This window comes from Melospiza georgiana, chromosome Z (genome assembly GCF_028018845.1).
Source record: "Melospiza georgiana isolate bMelGeo1 chromosome Z, bMelGeo1.pri, whole genome shotgun sequence".
Classification (NCBI taxonomy): Eukaryota; Metazoa; Chordata; class Aves; order Passeriformes; family Passerellidae; genus Melospiza; species Melospiza georgiana.
The window spans coordinates 17176378-17196579 of NC_080465.1; the positions used below are offsets into that span (position 1 = coordinate 17176378).

At 34.2% G+C, this 20202-nt stretch overlaps 1 protein-coding gene across 3 annotated transcripts in view; it reads right to left on the reverse strand.

The window, feature by feature from the left end:
* LINGO2 (leucine rich repeat and Ig domain containing 2) overlaps nucleotides 1-20202 on the reverse strand; it is a 478352-nt gene that overhangs the window by 219672 nt on the left and 238478 nt on the right. For all 3 annotated transcript variants that reach the window (XM_058044150.1, XM_058044149.1, XM_058044151.1), the window contains one exon: nucleotides 11065-11144. The gene's annotated coding sequence lies outside the window, so the exon portion shown is untranslated. The remainder of the gene's footprint in view (nucleotides 1-11064; nucleotides 11145-20202) is intronic.

Sequence of the window (20202 nt, forward strand, 5' to 3'; positions counted from 1 at the left end):
AATAAGCTGTTGAGAATGCCAAAGGAGACCTAGACCTGTAATTAATAACAAATGCCATTCTCTGTAGTGTCTCACTTCAAATCTTACATGGCAGTGACAAAATATTTCTATATTTTATTGTGATTCTGCGACAAAATTGTTTGAAGCACACTGAGAATGTGAAATTAGCACTTAAAAGGCAGTGAAGAGCTTTGTCAAAGTATTCTTCCTGCTTTGCAATAAATTTCCACAAATGTGGCAGACACTCTGCCTGGACTTCACAATTGGTTTTGTGTAAGCTGGGATGTTAAAGGCCATAATACTCCCTGAACTTTCAGAAGAAGATATAGTCTTGAGAGTTTATAGATATTACCTGCATAAAAATAAAAGACGAGGGTGTCTAACTTCTGCCTTCTAATGTAAGATGATGTTATAAATATTGCTAATCAGAAAATGACCCCTGAAATGCCTTTGTGATTAAAATGAATACTTTAAAATACTTTTGTCAAAGCATTCCATTTTGCTTTAGGGGGGAAGAAGAAAAAAGCTGTAGTGTCCTCTACCTGACTTAATTTTTCCTGTGCCAGTGTGTTGCCTTCTGCTAATCTCTAAAAATTTTAATCAGTTGTAGAATACTGACTAAGCCAAACATCATGATGGTTCATCCTAGATGCATAACAGAGCCTCTATACTTCCTGAAGGAATAACAGAAGCAGAAGGTTTCCAAATAAATATTTCTTAAAGATTCATAGTTCCAAAAAACTGGTGGTTTGAGGGTTTTTTATTGTTTGACTATTGCTAGTTTTTTTGGTTTTTTTTTTTTTTTTAATTTTTTTCTCTTGTGTTCTGATTAACAATAGGAAAATTTACCTCTTCTGCAGCTTATATCAAAAACCTTCTTGATCATGGATAGCCCAATATTTGCAGAATAATAAAACAAAATTTATGTCCCTTAAATATGCCATTGCTGAAATTTGCACAATTTCATTGCTTGAGTATGTAAACGGAGCTACAATCTGTGGAGCTCTTACACTCCACAATAAACAATATGACTTCAGTTTAAGGAAGGGGCATGCTGAGGTGTATGACAATTGAGATAAGTATTTGCCAAACTCAAATGTCTTCCTAACCAACTAAACAGTCATACCCACTCATTTTCCTTGTTAAGCCTTTTAAATCTGTCAGGTAGCTTGCCATATTTTCTTGAGAAACTCATGGAAGTTAAACAAAAATACAGAGGTATTAGTACCCTGCCAGGCTTATGAAATCAAACACCTTGCCCTTTACATCTAGAATTTCAATTAACACACCATTCATAAAATGGTAGCACATACAAAATTTCCTTAAATCTGAAAACCAAAAGGACTTTGTCAAAAGACTCAATGGCTTATTTCTTATTTCCAAATTTTCTTCTTTCTAGAAGATGGAGCATTACAGAAGGTTTTCACTACTTACATATCACGCAGTCCAAGTGTTAGTCACTATTAGTATTTTAACTCAGTCACAGTCTAGGGTTCCAGGGGAATTAAAATTCAACACACAAGCAAAAATAGAACACAGAAAATATTAATGTTCAGATAACACAAAACTTCTTCAAATTTCAACATTGAATGAGCATAACAGCAGTGCAATAAGAAGAAAAAAACCACCCCAAAACACTGAACTAGTTAAGCTACTGACTTTTTGCAGTTAAATGTTAGTGCTTTTACCTGCCAACATCCAGAGAAGGATTTAATTTTGATACTGTAGCAAAATTTAATATGTGAAACTCCTTCCAAGTTTCACAGTCATATAAATACATAACTTTTAAAAGAAATAAACACATTCAGTAGAGTATAAAGATAAGATACAATGCTACACTTATATCTACTCAGAACTTGAGAATATGTTGATCAAAATTTTAGACCCAACCATACTGCCTTACTGGCAGTGCATTGAAGGTGGCAATGCAAACCCTCATAAAAAGCAAGACAGAAAATCTTCAAAAAGTCTTGCTAGTATGTAATTCAAAGGAGGAAAAAGAAAGCTGAAAAGAACAACCCTCCCTGGGACTGCTCTTTTTTTTTTTCTATTCTTTTTCTCTACAGTGACTTAATGAATTCTAATGAAATTACATGCTGGTGAAAAAGTCTTGAAGGATTTCACCCATTTACTTCAGATACAACTCTAACTTTGGATTTGAAATTCATAGTAATGCATAATGAGAAGAATCCCCTCCCCCCCCCCGCCTTGTTTTGTTTGATATTTTTCTCACAATCAACTGGGAGAGAAGAAATGGACTCTGATCAGCTTCCTAAAGGCACATCACCACCCCAGAGAGCAGCTGGTCCTTTACAAAAGCAAAAATGCATGCATCTATGAATGTAGGTATGCTTGCATATCCTTTAGACATCTGCAGTTTCATGAGAATTGATGTATTATTTTCAATGAATATTCTGATTTTATTAATTTTATTTGTTTCCTCTCCTTTCCTTTTTACAGAAAGTTTACAGCTGGAAAATTCTTCTGTATCTTGGTAGGCTACAGATAAATTTTTAATTTGACAACAGCTGGATAGTCTTAAAAGGATGAATTTACATATTGAAACAAACTGGAAGAAATAGAAAGAATATATTCAGTGGCTTTCACATTCCTGAAAATGGCTGTTGTACATCTTATTATCCGTATTTATTGCCTCTTGTGACACATTAGCCATAATTATTACACATTACCAGCCCATTCCTGTATTAATCAAATTTATTCTTTTACTTTAGGTGAGGAAGATTTGCAATTTTGATTATGATGTGCTCCATTAGAAAGGAAAGAGCTTCTAGTGAGAGAGTGCACTAGATTTATTTAAAATTAAAATGAATATAAAAATGCAACTTGGAGTGTTCTGGGATGTCCCTTAAGCATGAAAAGAAACAGCAAGAATAATGCTCAGTTTTGTCAATATACACTGACAGAGATAGAGAGAGAAGATTAGGGGATAAGAAAAAGTGAAATGAGGAAAAAAAAAACCCAACTAACAATCTGAAGCCTTAATACAGTTATTTGGAAACATTTAAAAATGGCACAGAAATGGGACACCGCTCCTATGACTAAAGGCTGAGAGAGTTGAAGTTGTTTAGCCAGTAGAAGACTCCTCGCTAACATTTAGGCACTGGCCTTTCAGAACTTAAAAGGGGCTTGTGAGAAAAATGGGACAAACCTTTTAGCACGACCTCTTGCGACAGGATAAAGGATAATGGTTCTAAATGAATAATTGAATGATTCTCTAAGAGAATTCAGGTTCCTGAAATTTGCTGAAAACAGTCCTCACATGTACCTGCATCTTCTAAGACTGCCCTGGTTTCATTCTCTGTCCTTGCAGAGGACAGAGCTTATTTAAAGAAGGAGTGTCCAGTGATAGAAGTCCTTTGCCCTAACAAGTGAGGGGGAACCTGTGTGTATTCCCTTTTCCTTCACGCAGGATTGTCTTGGGCACACAGATAAATGGGCTCCTCACCTTCATAAGTTCTCTCCCCTCACTGTTCACTCTTGTTTCCATTTATGCAGTCGCTCTCTATTTCAAAGGCTTTCATGCTGGCTATTCCAGATGTCTTGCCAATGTCTCTTTTTTTTTCCCCTCAACCCTTGCAGTAAAATGGCATGGAGCCAATTGAGTAGAAGAACAAAGCACTCTGGACTTTTTGTAGAAAAGCGGGCAAAGGCCAGGAGAAATATATTTGTGCTACTAAAAGCATTTGCAGAGATGTTAGAACATCTTTTTCGGTTATACATCATAATAGAAAAAAAATTCTTGCTACTTCTTGCAGCTCATAAAACAAACAGAAAAAGGAAACTCACAGAAGTTCCTCATTAAGCCAATAGTGGATTTAGCATTTGAGAATGCTTCATCCAAGCCACCTGTCTCCTCTGTCCTGCCACATGCATCGCTATTTTTTTCCATTTTCTTCTTTGATTACATTTAGCTTGGGCAAAACACAGCTTATCCGATTTTTCATGCAATATCATGGGAAGACATTGGTTTGTAAAGTAACTTTGGCCATTAATTGTGCCATAAAGATTGTAATATATTCATTTTCTCTCTATTAATATAAGGTGAGAAGTTCTTTATGGCCCCTCCACAAAGAATAAATCAGTTCTAGCTCGAAGTCATAAAGTAGCAAATTGAAAAGGTACTTTAATTAAAATGTTTTAACATATAGGACTACCGAATAAGCTTAACTTACTGATAAATTCAGCACATTAAATTATGAAGTGAAAACACACTTTTGTCACCAACTGCCTTCAATATCACCATCTTGCCATTTTGAGAGCAAATTTATGCATCAGTGCTGAAAAATAAAACCTTTTCTGACAGTTAAAATGAAAAAAAAACCCCAACATTGTGTATAAGTTTGGTATTATAGCTTCATTTTCCTTTTTACCCCTTCTACATTTTATTTTGCTGTAGGAATAGTTGCTAAAGGTGTAAATTTTGATTAATAACATAACACAGCTAAGCATTTTCTTTGATAGTTAAACATTTCTCAACTATCTAGGTAAGGTACAACAAAGCAAATTTCTACAAGAATATTTTATATATTACAAAGAGGGTCATATTTAGCAGTTTTGTGCAGTGTCCTTCGATTTCTTTGAGATAGAGAGAAATTTGTTGGGAAAGTTGTTGTAGCATATATTCATGAACTGATCAGCCTACTCTTCTAGAAGAACATAAAATCATCCTTAGACTCAGTTCACTGACCATGTGAGTCAAATATCTGAGTTCTCAAATATAAAAATGCTTCTCAATATTAAGGTCTCTCAGGACTTTTTTCTGACAAATGATTTCTTCTAATATGAGTAAGGCACAATTAAATAAAATCTATATGGGCTGGCATGCTCTTAAATTTTTATTTACTGTTGGTATTTGAAAGTTAATAAAGTGTAAAGAAATTATGGATATGTGTTTTTAGTACTAATAATTGCAAAGTAAATATTAAAAAATAATAAGCCAGAACTCACGGAAGAAGTACATTTATGCTCGTGTAAAGTCCAAACATAAGATTGGGGACCCTAACTCACTGCTGCATAGGTCAGGAGATGCTTTCTTTACCAGCATTGGATAGTTAGCTTTCAAAGTGGATCTGACACCATTCCATTCCTATTATAAAGCATACTTTTTAACAGAGATATCAGAAAAGAGCAAAAAGATTTTGCAATTTCACATCATAGAATGTTTTCTGCTTTTTTAAAAAGTAAAGACCATTGTTAAAGATGGTATACTCTGTTCCCTTAATGAGCCTTCTTTTTCTGTTTTCATCACAGGTAAATGCTCATCAGAAATTAATAAAAGGGTTATAAATTCTACTTCAAACCAGCTGAAGACTGGATGTCCTTCAGGAACACAGTGAAACATATGTATAATTTAAAATCAACCCTGCAAAATACATAGAAATCCTTAAAAGCAAAAAAAGAATTTCCTCAAATCTGACTTGTTTTTACAGAGCTTTAATTAGGGTGTTATTAGAAGAAAGAGTTCAACAAGAAGGGTTTAGAAAATTTACTAACCTCTTAGGCCTACAGATGGAAACAAAACGAATGGTAAAATTGTATAAGAATAGTGCATGAACTAAGCCAAGGGAGGTTTAGCAAGCAAATATGATCCCTATATTTCTGAACTGTTAATGCTTGACAGTACCTCCTTCACTGTTCCATGGTCTGATGAAAGTCCAGCAGAACTAGCAAGAAAATCACAAAATCTTCCTCCAGATTATTTATTCTCCAAATTACAGAATATTCTGAGTTGCAAGGGACCCAGAAGGATCATCAAGTTCAACTCAAAAAAGGGGCATCTCCTGAATGAATAGGTTAAGTAACTTGGGTAAAATTTTCTAATAATTGCATGATATCCCAAAACTAGAGAAAATATTATGAAGGGAAGAAAACCATACATTTCTTATGATATCAGGGAAGGGACTGATGATATTCCTTGTTTTGGAAATTTACAGCTTCCTCATAAATTGGACAGTGGTCATAGTTCTGGGTTACTTTTGCATAGTTATTTTGCATAGTTTTACATAGTTACTATTGCTACAGCTCCTTTCCTACTTTCCGAGCTGATCTCTCCCTGTCATTTATGACCCTTCCACCCCTCCACACCTACTCTTTGCAAAGCGTGTAAAAATCAGCTTTTCATACCTCTATTAAATTGGCAGATCAAAAAGCAACCTTTCCACAATTATTTCATAACATTTTCACTGTCACAGATGTCTCCTAGACAGGAAGAGCAAGCCAATATGAACAAAAACCCCCTGAAATAATAAAGAAGAAATAGGAGATTCCTTTTCTTAATGCATCTGGAAATGCAAGAAAAGCCCTAGAAATTTTTATTAAAACAAGAGGACAGAGAATTGCTAACCCAGAGTGGCTTTGTTTATTTGATTAAATTGAATCTGATAACGTATACTAACTGAGAAACTGGACATGCACAGAAGTATCTTCTACAAGCTAATATGAAGAAACATAACAACATAAGAGAAGCATCTTGTGGCTTCTGTATTGAAATAACACAGTGACATGAGCATGGCATGCACCTTTATTCCAGAGCTTTACACCACTCAGTTTACCAATGCAGGAATAGAACAAGATCTTGAATATGAAGGTAGGTGTGGGATTCTAAACCTGTGAAGCTGATTTTGAAGAAATATATTTGTATAGTTAGTACAGTCATAGTCAAGTAGACTCATCTACTCTTTTCAGCCAAGGGACGTAGACATGATCTACTCTTTTCAGCCAAGGGACGTAGACATGATAGCTCTTGAAACATTTACTCCAGGCATATTTATGCTTTGTCTCAATGATGGCAGGGTACAATTCTGTATTACTCAGAAGAATCACAGTAACATTTGGTTCTGGGAAAACTCTCTACACTAAATGGAATCTTTTGGAAGCCAGAACAACACAAGGGAGCCAAGGCATAAATAACACATTGTCTCAGGACAGCACTTTGGTTCCTTCCCTGTATAAAAGCTATTTATGAAACTGTTCCCATACCTGTGGAAAGACTTCACTACTTTTATCTTCCCAGACTGAGTGTGAAATTTAACAGACAAGGTTTCATCTTGATGATACTGCTTGCTACAGTAATGTCATATAACTTTTTTATATATATATCAAAGACCATAATTATATTAAAATGAAATATTCTAATTTTCTAATATTATAATTCTAATATTATAATACTATAATTCTAATATTCTAATTTCTCTTAAGAGTGTTTAATATTGCATTATCTTTGAAATATTGCTCACAAAACTGATAGTAATTTTTTTACACAACAACAAAAGCAACAACAACAACAAACAGTAACAAAAAACCCCAAATCAGCATGCTATACTTAATTATGTGTTTACTGATGCAGTTTCCCAAGAAATCTTTTCTTTCTCATTCCAATTAATATGCTTAAAAACACATAGACAGCAAAAAAAGTTAAGGACTATAAATCATTGTTAAAGCTGCAAATGAATTCCGTATTAAATGAAGATATTTTAGAAATGCCAAGAAGATCAAGGTAGGGAAAATGTTAACAGTTATCAAAATAGGCTGTCACTCACTGAAAAGAGTGACAGGGATTAGATGGCATTTGGAAGTGGTTAAAAATAAAGGCTAAAATAGTCAATAGTAGTACTTTTTACCTGTTCCATTACTTATGGCAATGCTGCTTTTAAGAGTAGTGCTTTTTCAGTAATCACTTTTGGGGTGTGGGATACTTTTTCAGTCAAATTACTCTGTTTTCCTTAAACAGTATTTGTCCAGATTTATTTCTGATGCAATTCCTTTGACTTGTAGCAAACTATACCTTGATCATTGCTCCTATGACATTGAGACAGCACTCTACTCTTCTGCACTTAAAAAATGAAGAAACTACATTCATAAAGCCTTTCTTGGTTTTCTTTAGGTAAAGCAACATACAAGTACATCTGTACACTAAAATAACCGTACTAGTAACTTTTAATGTTACATGTCCGTTACGATAAGCTGCTTTTGGAAAAGATGACAGCAATAACTAAACCAAAACAAAGGGGGAATCTCAGAAGTCTGCAGTTGAGTTTTTACCTCAGCTTCCAATTTCCCAAAGAAAGGTGAATTAACAGATTTTCAAATTTCTAGATACAAAATTTGGTTAGAGTTTCCTGTAGTTTACCAATTACTCCTATTTTAAAAGCAACGATATGCAAAATCTTGTACCTAAGAGCATGAGATCTTCTCAAAGCTGAGCTACTTTTTCTCACAGTTTAAGTCACTTGGCAATTTCCTTAAGCAGAACATGCTGACATTTCATGCCAGTTTCATTTATATTTCACAATTAATTCCATGAAGTGGTCAGTGAATTTAAGAAAAAATGCTGATAAGACTTTCCTCCTTCTTCTTGGGAATAACTTTAACCATAGAATCAGAAATCTCTAAATCTACAGAATGATTTTGAAAGGAAGCACACTTTGGAGGTCATCTAGTCCCACTTGCGTCTTAAAACAGGACTACTTAGATCAAGATGCTGAGGATCATGCCCAATTTATTCTTCAAGGACAGATATCTCATAATTGCTCTAGGAAATTTTCTTCAGTATCTAATCCCCCTCATGGATAAAAAACCAGCCAAGTAGCAACTAAAAAACAAGCCAACCAACTAACCAACTAACATAAAATCTTATATCTAATGGGAATCAAAGCAAGTTAAAATTTTAAAAATAATTCTCAAAGGTGCATGAATCCCTGACACACCTAAAGTGGGGCATGCTGGTAGGTTTACACAAAATTATCTGTTCTGCATATTGGATTTACAAGCTTTTCCTCTGCCAAAGACATCCTATAGATGTTTTTTCTCTTTCTGGGTGGCAAGTATTTTCAAGAAGGACTGAACAGCTGCCAATTTAAACACATTTAAACACATTTTAAACACCTTGAAGAAACGATGCATTTTTGTGCCACCTGAAATATAAGTGAGAGGTGGCGATGTTAAAGCATGAAAGTCCCAAGTGTCCTGGGGCAAATTTAACCTCTGGAAAGCACTGCTGTTCCCCAATACCTTCTCATGTTATGTGCAGGATGTGAGGAGGGGGCTGGGTCCATTTCCAGTTTGGCCAGAGCGTGTAGGTTTTGCAGTCAGGTGGCGCTGGGCTCCACGTGCTGAGCAATGGCCTGTGAATAATTTTCCTGTCCTGTACACTCTGTATCAGTATTAGCAGTGTTATTTTGCTCTTCTTATTTCATTACTGTTTCCAGTTAACTGTTCTTATCTCAATACAGGATCTTTACATTTTAGTGCCACCCCTTCTCCTCTCCATCCTGCCATAGCCAGGAGGGAAGGAGTGAGCAAACAGGGTGTGATCTTAGGTGTTTCAGTGGGAAAACCAAAATTGGAAACATCACTCCTAAACTAGGACAGAGGGGTTTCTTGCTTTGTCATTATTATGTATTATGCTGTCAAAGTCAGTCCAGAGGTAAAGTGCTACTCATTAACTGTCAGTACTGGTAGTAAAACAGAGAAACCATTGTATTTCCTTTAAAGAAAGGATATAGATCATCAGAGATAGATGGATAGATAGATAGATAGATAGATAGATAGATAGATAGATAGATAGATAGATAGATTATTACATATATACATGCATACATACATACATAAACATATATACAAACTTAAATTACTACACTCTTATACATATATATATATATATATATATGAAATTAAATATCATAAAAGACCTGTCTTGACAGAAGGCTGCAACTCCTTATCAGGTCTTTTTTTAATGATCAATTTAATGCATTTATAAATCTGGTTTTATACTATGTTATATATGTGATACCACAGTTTTTCAGTATTTTCAGATTACGAACTTGAGTTTATTATTCTTTTAAGTGCTGTAATTATTTTTGAATTTCTAAAACTGTCCTTCCATTTCCCAGCACTTCACAGCACACCAATAGCCAAAGGCTGTGTGTATTTGTAAAGAAAACAGAAGGGTTTATTCCAGTCACACTGGGGAGTTAGACACTATTATCCCTAAACATTTCCTACTACTTGTCCTCCTGAAAGAGATAGCACTACTTTAATTGCACTGACTTTCTTCAGGGAAGAAAAAAAATCCACAGAAAGATTTTTCATAAAAGGAAAACTGAAGCAAACATTTGTAAGATTGAGGCTGGAATAAATACCTGCTTTAAAATTACAATTTGAAAGCCTAGAAAAGTTGTGGGCTTTTGCCCTTTTTTTGCTTTATTTTAATTAGTTGTCTTGTTTTTTGGCCAGAGCAGAGTTAATTTTTTCAGTGTCCATGAGAGAGCAGAGCCTGGGGCTGTGTGGGTGTGACTAGGTTATTATCCTAAACCACCTAAGGTCATGCTTGGTGGCAAGAGTAAGGGGTTCCTGCCTCTGAGAAGAAAGAGGGCATAGCCTGTGGTCAGTCAAAAAGCATGGAAGCTCAGAGGGTCTGTCCGCAACTGTTTCTTATTGTCCCAGGCTTTTGAGCATTTTTCCATGTAAATCACCCTCTTTTGCACACCTTTGGTTTTTCATATTTTTGTAATTGCTGTCCATTTTTCTTATCTCATTGATGTTTCCAGTACATTGGTTTTATCTCAACATATAATCTTTGCCTTTTGTCTCCCAGAGGAATGATAGGCTGAGGAGTGACTGGTGATTTGGAATGCTATTCCTAAACCATGACATTGATAGAATAAATAAACCAGAAAAATAAGATTTTACACACAGATCCTTCATTTCATAGTTTTTCTCAAATTGCAAAATATAGACCTGACAAAGCTGGGAAAAAGATAGGAGCATTGTATACACACTTAATGGATAAAAAAATAATTTTTGTGCTACCTACTCTGTCTGGAACTGAAACTATTTGGATCCATGACAAAACTGCATCTCAAAGAGCTAATGAGATACTGAGCACTTGTTTTTTTAAAACATAAATCAAAATTTAAGACATTAAGACAGAAATATTACATCAAGAATAAAACCAACAGTAACTGTGATCTTGCTACAAACATAAATGAGAACATCAGTAGGAAAACCATCATCAAGACAACAATAACAAAAAGATAAACTTACCAGGTTGACACTGCTCATTTTTCAGAATTGTGGTGAAAGTCTTTCACTACTTCCTTCCTTCAGACTGTCTTAATACCAACCTGATAAGAAAATAAATAACAAAAAACTCAACTCCCAACAAATAAAATGCATAAAATAAAATAATATTTTAGACAAAATGACTTGAGTTACTGAAATCCTTGACTAGATCAGTGAGATGGATGATTTTTTTCCTTTCCCTGTTTTTATAGTTCAAGAGTGAGCACCTAGCACATATTTGACATTAAACACTCATAAAAAAGAAAAACATGTCTGTGGAAACTGTTAAAGTTGCATATCTATTCAGTTTCTGACTGTTTTTAAAATTTAGTAAATAATAATGGAATCTTTAGAAATGTAATTTATGAAGTTGTAGTCCTACATGGCAGGAGACAAAACTTGTTGCACATTGAAATCTAGGACTAGAAGTAGTCTTTTATGTCTCATTTTTTTCAAAATGTACTTAATGCTATTGCAGGTTTATATTACTTAAGGAAGAGCTTACACAGCACTATAGCACAGTCATTGATTTAAAAAAAATTATAGTTTTTTTTATGGAGGGAGGAGGTAGGGTAGGTTTAAAGGAAAACATCACTGGGGAGCTGAAATCTACAGTGTGGTGGCTCTTTAATAAAAATCCTCCTTCTGGTTATATAACAGTTGCAGTATCATTCTTAAAAGTGACAGTACAGATATTTAGTTCATGAAATCAAATAGTCTTCCATATCTCTACCTGGCACAGGGTTTGACATGAAAATATTGACTTATTTTTAAGATTTTTTTTTAATTAAGGTGGCATTTTGGATTCAGGATTTTAAACAACTTCTACCATTTTTGTTTTGAGAAGCACTTGGTTGTAAATGATATCACCAAAAACTAGTAGCAAACTGACAAGTGATTTAAGAAGATCTCAGTTCCTATGCTTTTATTTTTTTCCTGAAATAATAACCCATTGGTTTATCATACTGATGAGACAGGGTTAGATTAGTTAGGTTTATTTTAACTTTGAGGTGCCAGAGAAGTCAGAGAGGAAGGTTTCTTTGCTTAGCAAATGTCTTTTTGCATAATCTAATGCTAATTTTTCTCCAGGTGCACTTTTAGGTATGCTCTTCTAAATCACAGCTTTGTAGAAAAAAGAGAGAGGTTTGACTTAGCTATCACGAATATGCTTCCAAAGTTTATTTCTATAACTAACAAAATCTATTTCTCCACTTTCCATTGTTAAGATCTCAGTCAAGACAACTCTTTGTATTAGAGTAGTCTCTGCTTCTTAAATTCCATTGCCTTGCAGCTTTTACAGCCACAATATTGCGATTCATGTTGAGAACTGGACCTAACGTACCAGGTTTTTTGAATTTTTCTAAGAAGAAAAACAAAGCCACAGAACAATTGTCTGGAAAGGACCTCTGGAATTCTCCTGATCCATATCCCAACTCATATGCTGGATCAAGACTGAATTCAGAACAAAGAGTCGTAAACCTAAGTATTGAAAAGTACATTTTCATGACACATTTAATCTTAAAAGTTAATAAAGAGCTATAATTTTAGCAATTCTGTGTCATTTTTACAAATTTATAATTTAGTTGGTTTTGATTACTATTTTAAAATGAATTGTTTAATATAATTTTCTTTTACCTTATTGCTATCCCTAATTTGAGTACATTACATGTTCTATCTATCCATCCAGTTTTAGATATTCCTGCTTCCATATCTGGATCAATGAATGCATTAAAATTTGCCCCATTTATGTGACAGAAAAGCTTTTCCTTCAAACTACTTTTAAAGCTAGCAAAAATAGTTACTTCATCCTCTGTATAATGAATGATATGTTTTCTAAGAGTAAATATTTTTTAATAATCTACTTAGATGGTATAAAGGTTATCAGAATGATTTTTGTGTTGTTTCATGACTTGGAGAATGTTTTTTTACTGTCATAAACCAGGAACATTAGAAAATTTATTCACTGTTCAATGAACTTCTTTACTTTCAGAATGCAATGTTTAAAAACTTTTCCTTCTAAAGTATTATGAGGAATTGTGTTATGTCAGATGCACTGCTAAATGGTACTCTAATATTGACCTGTGTTATGCACAGGTATAATACAGGTCAATATTAGGAACTGAGGAAAGCTGTAAGAATACTCATTTGACTTGTGAGGCATTTTGTAGAATTCTTGACAACAAAAACCAAGCAGCATAAGTTAAATTCATCTGTTAATGAAGATGAAGAGGCAATCAAGGTGACCCCAAGAGGCAAACATAGAAATAAGCTTTAAGAATTTGGGATTAAGGCAGGCAAGACCTTTGATATTTCTTCTTAAATTATTTATGCCATTCAAAAGATTCAACTACTGAACTTCTGGATTATGCATAAAGGGTGACATGATAAAAGATTTAAACTCAATATGCTGAACATAAATGTCTGCTTAGAATCCTGTACCTTTTCATACTGAAAAGTCAAGGCCAAGAATTTAAGCTTAGTTCTTGTTTCATTCTACACTTTTTTGTCATTATGGTAAGATCAATAATAAATTATTGTCTCACTGGGAAAAGAAGAGAAACAGAGAAAACTGAGACTTTGAGTTATAGTTCTTTTCTGGAGATAATCTAGTAATTGCTTCAGGAGAATTTATTTTCTTGTGTTACCTGACTTTGGGCCAGTATCTGAGCAAAACAAGCTATTCACAAACTACAAAATAGTTTAAAAAATTAAAATCTACTCTGGAAGCATGGCTATTAGAGGAATACAAAAGAAATTGTAGTTCAATTTTTACAACCTTTATGTCATGCATTCAGTGTGTACTTGGCACTAAAAAGAAAGCAGAAACTGCCTCTGCCCTTCTCTGACACACCCATCCTGAAGAGTCCCAGCATTTCCATAAAGGCATTTTCTTACTTCAAGCACATGCCTTATTCCCTCCCCTCAATTTTTTATTAATGAAATTGAAATGTACAGTGAAACCACATGACCAAGACAGCAAAATTATAGGAGAAACAATGGAAAAAACTTAAAAGAAAAGCAGAAATACTAATTGCCAATGTTCAGAGCAATCATGTGAGAGTCCTCCGCTTTGAGTAAAGCCTAATTTCCTTTCATAAAACCATGTTTCTCCAAATATATTTTACTTGACAATTATAACCCTATTTCACATATCTAACACAGTTTCATAGACTCATAGAACAACTTGGTTTGGAAGGGATATTTAAAGGTCCTCTACTCCAAATTGCCAATTGGCATTTTCTCAAAATTTGTTTCCTCTAATGAAGTGCTTCAGCAAAAAAACCTCCCACAAATTTTTCATTATAATCACCTATACAAAGATATAATTGATCTAGCATGATACTTTCCTAACGGACTAACCAGAAGGAATTTCCTCCAGTCCTCACATTAGGGCAAAAACATTACATGATCAATACAAATATTAATGTCTTGAGACTAACAGAACTAATGGAAAGACTGCGGTAAATCCATGTTTTTGTCATATTAGATATCAAATTTTTGGTTTGCATCTGTCTGTGGGCAATGAGTACTCATTTGTTTTTGGATAAACTTACTACATGACTTGCAAATAGAAAGAGAGCCAAAATTTTTCCTAATACTTGACTGGAATTTACCACACTGAAAGAACAGCTACTCTATGGTCAGAAAGTAATAAAAGAAAAAAAATATCTCTATCTCTCTCTCTCTCTTTCTTTCTCTCTCTCTTTCTCTCTTTTTAGAGAATAAAAAAGGAAAACAGCAAGATATATCCTCAATAGCAAATCATGTTCAGATTTTCCACAAAATTTAAGGATTTGACTGTTGAAATAATAAGATAACTGCTTATGAATGATGGCCAAACACAGACATCTTATTATTTTGACTATACTTATGACTTTTAGAGGTTTATTAAACATACAGGTGACATTCAGCTCTGATCTTTAAACTGCCAGTACTAGGATCCAAGAGCATTTAGGAAAAGGTTGCTCATTTTATACAAGAATCCTCACTTTCCCTTAGCAGTATTTGAAACAGACTGCTGCTGAGCTTAACATCTGGTCTGAGTAAATAAAGAAATTCTCAGGGTGAAGAAATCATATTTTGCTAAGTTGTTTAAGTGTCTTCCCAGCTGAGAAATCAGAAATATCTTTCCCATAGAGCAATGTGAAAAATGATGGAGGACATGATAAGCATTTGAATTAGGAGACATTTGAATTTTTGAGGGCTTATTTTTTGTGCTGTGATTTTATTTTTTTTAACTATCACAACTAGGAATATTGAGGTGCTGTTACCTATTAAACAGGACCTATTAATTTCAAAAGGACTATTTATGCAAAGACATACTTTCTCAGTGTAATCAAAGAATGTTAAGTGTTGTTTTTAATTCTGTGCCACAGAGAAAATGAAATGGCACCTGGAGAAACAGCAGCTTTCACCAGGAAACCTACTATTAACCTATTAACCAGTTAACAGAACAGCAGGTATCTACAGTCTGACATCCCAAGCTTCATGAAGAGATGAAAATAAACTTTGTAATTGATTTCTCAAATGGCTGCATTAAATAGAATGCTCTTCTGCCTAACAGAAAATATCCCCCTCATTACATTAAAATTGAATGGCACACTTTCTAGAAGGATGGTTTGTGCATATATACATTTCAGCTGCAAGGCATCTGAGAGATCCTGTCTCTACCCACAGCTGATACCACAACTTAATTTATAACTTGGACAAGATGCAATGAAGAGCCTAAGAGCAGTAGGCTTGAAAACTAAATATTTTATGAAATTGATCACAGGTAGGAACCCACAATTTTTTTAACAGAAAAATCAGATAACTTGCATGATTTGTTTGAGCACAAGTGGAGGATTCAATGTATTGTTAGGAAATGGTGAAAACAAGATTTCCTATAAGCAGTAAATTAGTTTCTTAATCATTGCCAGCAAAATGGTTTTCAATTCAGACATACAGGGACTCCCTAACTGCGATTTCTTATTCTAAAAAGTCAGTTGGTATTCCACATGACCATGATTAGAAATAAAAAAGATTTAGGAAATTTGTCTATGGAATTAATGCATGAGTTATTAGGAGTCCTACTTCTGTACAGTAGAAAAGAGGAACAGCAAAGTAATTCTGAAAAAAATAGACCATTTATTGATAGTATTTGAAAGGGACTCCTGCTAGTGGATCTCTAAACAGTAGACAGACTTAAAAAATATTTTACTTTGGATTGTTTTGCATTGAAACCTTTATTACTCTAACAGATTAGATTCTTACATCATAAGGATGGTGTATCTATTGGCAAGTCATTAGACTATCCATTGATAAAGTGCTTTTTTGAGTAATACAAGCATTTTGGAAACAGCTTTTGGGTGAAATTAAGTGAGTTTCAATATAAATAAAGAAATTAGAAATGTGCAAAAATTCAGGGAGTATTCAGCAAGATGTTGCTGTGGCAGATGCAAATACAGGCAGATACAGCATGAATCAGTGCAATGGAATTATTGTTTTCAGTAAAAGATCTAAGAATGGTTGTTATATTATGGAGCTTACTCTAAAATAGAGTGGTATAATCCTCAGCAATTAAATTTTTTTGGCTTCTGACACTGAGATGGAGAGACTATACGAAAAAAAATACATCAAGCATTATGCTAAGTAATGCTAAAACTATAAGTAATCATGTTAAATCTGTCTTTTGTAGTTCACTATTAGATGAAAAAAATGTATGTTTATTTTAATTGTGTTCTATCTTTGTATAATTTCACAAAATGCTAAATTAAGTTCTATCCTGATGTCTCTTAAAATTTCAGACCCATTTCTTCCTACTTATCATTATTTCCCAGCTATACTCCTCATTTACTAAAGTGAATTATTTTTATCCCAAGAGACATACATTTTACTTAGAAATACACTAGAGAAAAATGCAAGTGCGGTAAAATTCTATGACGTGGTGAAGTGTGGGGTGCTCACTGGAGGCAGTCATGAATAGTGACTGCTCTGTCCCTCGGGAAATGGAAGATGGGACAGGCGCAGAGGTTTCTATTCATTCACAGCTCATGCTGCCAAATAGTTCACTGCACAAAATACACTTCCCTCACATTTACAGCTTGCATTTTTCATGTTTGCTTCTCTGATATTTCTCACAATGACAAGTCTGAAAGATACCAGAGCATTTCTGAAAGAGCCCTTCCTCAGGGATTTCTTAGACTTCAACCAGTTTAAGCTGCACCGCAATGATTTTCTGAAGCAGACTTCTTAGTTTACATTATTCCTGCAGTCAAGCTAGTGGTTGGTACCTACGTTTCACAGAGAAAATACAGTAAGTCATATTAAGCTGGAAGAGCTAATGTTATTTCAGACAAAGATTTAATCTTAGATTTCTAATTATTTTAATTATGATAATACCATATACTACAGTATTGGGAATTCTACATTGAGAATACTAGAGAACACTATATGAGGATACTACCTTGATCTGTTATCAGCTTCTTCAGTAACTAAAAATTGTCTTTCAAGCACAGATTATTTCAGCCTCCTCTACTAGTACTCTGAAGGGTGCTCAAATCCACCTCAGGGCTGAATCACATCCTTGTATTTATCAGTTTCTTTCTTGATGCTTATTGCGGCAAGATAACCCCCAGCTGGGGAATAACATCCACAATCTCAGAAGGCTTTATTAAGCTATACTATATTATACTGCATACTACACTAATATTATGTTGTATGCTCTGTACTAAACTAAGGAAAAACCCTTGACCCCTTACAGACAGTCACAACACAGCTTTGACGTAACTGGTCAATCAATCCAAACAACCATCACCAGAGTCCAATTAACAAATCAATTTTGGTAAACAATCTCCCTAACACATTCCACAAGTACCAAACAACAGATACAGCAACTAGAGATAAGAATTTTTTTATCTTCTTTCTCTGAGCTTTCTCACTGCCTTTCCAAGGAGAAATCCTGGGAAGGTTGTGCCTGCTGCTCTCTGTAAAGACACCTGTGGCCACAGACACTAACATTTTGTACTTTCCTATCACGTTAGTCAAGTTCAAAATCCAACCTTCATCTACACGGAGTACTTAGGGTTTTATGTTTCCTTAACCTTCTGAATCTCCTTCATCTTCTTAACATGACAGATTTTAAGATTCTATCTATGATAGTAGCTGAACATAATTTTTTTCTTATTTGCACCCATCATTTCCATCCCAATCTTCTTTTCAATTCTTTGACTAATGTTGTCTTTCTCGAATCAACTCAAAAATAGCATACTGGAAGGAAAAGCAGAATTTTAACCTGGAATTAAATTTGACAGTACTTATGCTGCAATAATTTCCTTCTGGCGAATTATTATTAGGGAAGGTAAAATTTGGAAATTTTTGGCTATCCACTATCAAAACATAGATGTATAACTGGTTAATAGAAAATTATCTTAATAATTTTTGAGGTTAACATTTCCTATTAATCTCCTCAATTTGAATGCAAGTATTAAAAAGGGTTCACCACCAAATACACAATAGTATTTGAACTCCCCCAATCAAATTTGGTTCTTCTGTAAATTTCAACCCCTTGTGCCATTGTAGGGTGCATTGTGCTAATTTCTAGTTTATTGGCAATTTACTGTTGTAACATCACCATGGTAATCCAATAATCAATAAAACTTGCTGCCAATTCCTTGAGTATAGGAAGCAACTTATGGGAGCTTCCAGGTTCATCTTGGCTAGTGCCTCTGAGCAACTCAACCTCCATGACTTAGGAGCACCCAGCCGTCAGCCCCAAACAGAGCTGCATCACTCTGTGACACTGCATGCACAGTTATGTGAGGATATAGATTTTACATACATAATGGTAGCGTGGAGTAATGTGTAGAATAAATCATTAGTGCTACAGTACACTGCCAGTGTGTGAATTTATGAATGACTTGATTTGAAATTTAACTAATCAGATTGAAAAGTATAGATTCATGACATCACAGAATGGTTAGGGTTGGAGGGGACCCTAAAGACCATCTAGATCCAATCCCACTGGCATGGGTGGGGATGCATTTCACTAGACCAGGAAACTCAACGCCCCTTCGAGGGACTGGGCATCCCTAACTTCTCTGGGCAACCAGCTCCTGTATCTCACCAATCTCACAGGGAGGAATTTCATCCTAAGAAGTGATTGACTGACATACAGTGTAGCTGATATTTTGTCAGTATCAGACACTTCCAGAAAAGGAGTCTTGTGTATAGATATACACAGATAACCCATGCACACAAGTGCACTATCAGTTGCAACATAGACCCTGTCCAGCGTCAATTTTCAGACATATTATGTGGGGAAGTACAATATGCATAGTCTAGGAGATCCTGTCATTCTCTCCATCATGTAGAGAGTAAAACTTTGATTATTACATACAAGCCTGTTCGTAGGATGCATGTGTAAGCACACAGGTTTTTGTTTCTTTTATTCCATATCTAGATATTTTTTCCAAAGCAGAAAGACAACTGGACTCATTGTTCTTACCTTTTAGGGTGTTGTGAATCTGTGTTTCCAAAATAAATATTATTTATTTTTAAATTATTAATCTTAAAAAAAGCCAAAAAACCTTCAGTAATTTCAACACAGTTTAAAATATACTTATCGCTGGAATTTTTAAAGGTAATATAATGATAGTAACAAAAAAAAAAAAAAATTTTGATATTTTTTGTACCAAAGGTGAAATTTTTGTCCAGGCAGCTTAACCAGTAGCTTAGTGATTACCCTTTTTTCTGTTTCATAGAGGCCCTTATTTTCAATGATGCGATACTCTTACTAGTAAATATCAAAATACCACTTTGCAGATCTAGTTGTAAACTTTATTTCACTGTAATACAGGTCTTGCTTCAACTAGTTATGCATTACATACTCATTCAGTTAAGCTATATTTTTAGTGTGTGTCTTTCTTATATTTTATAAATATTCATTTTTAGTTTAGTTCCATTTTGTTCTTTATATGCGTAAATTTCTTCAATAAAAAGAGATACAATATTTCTACATATTAAATTTTTTCTTCATTTATAAAATACCATAAACATAATTGGTTCTATGTAGTTATTAATATTTATGTTTGAAATATTTTCCAAATATTTTTGTACATTGCTGATATTAATTAAGAAATG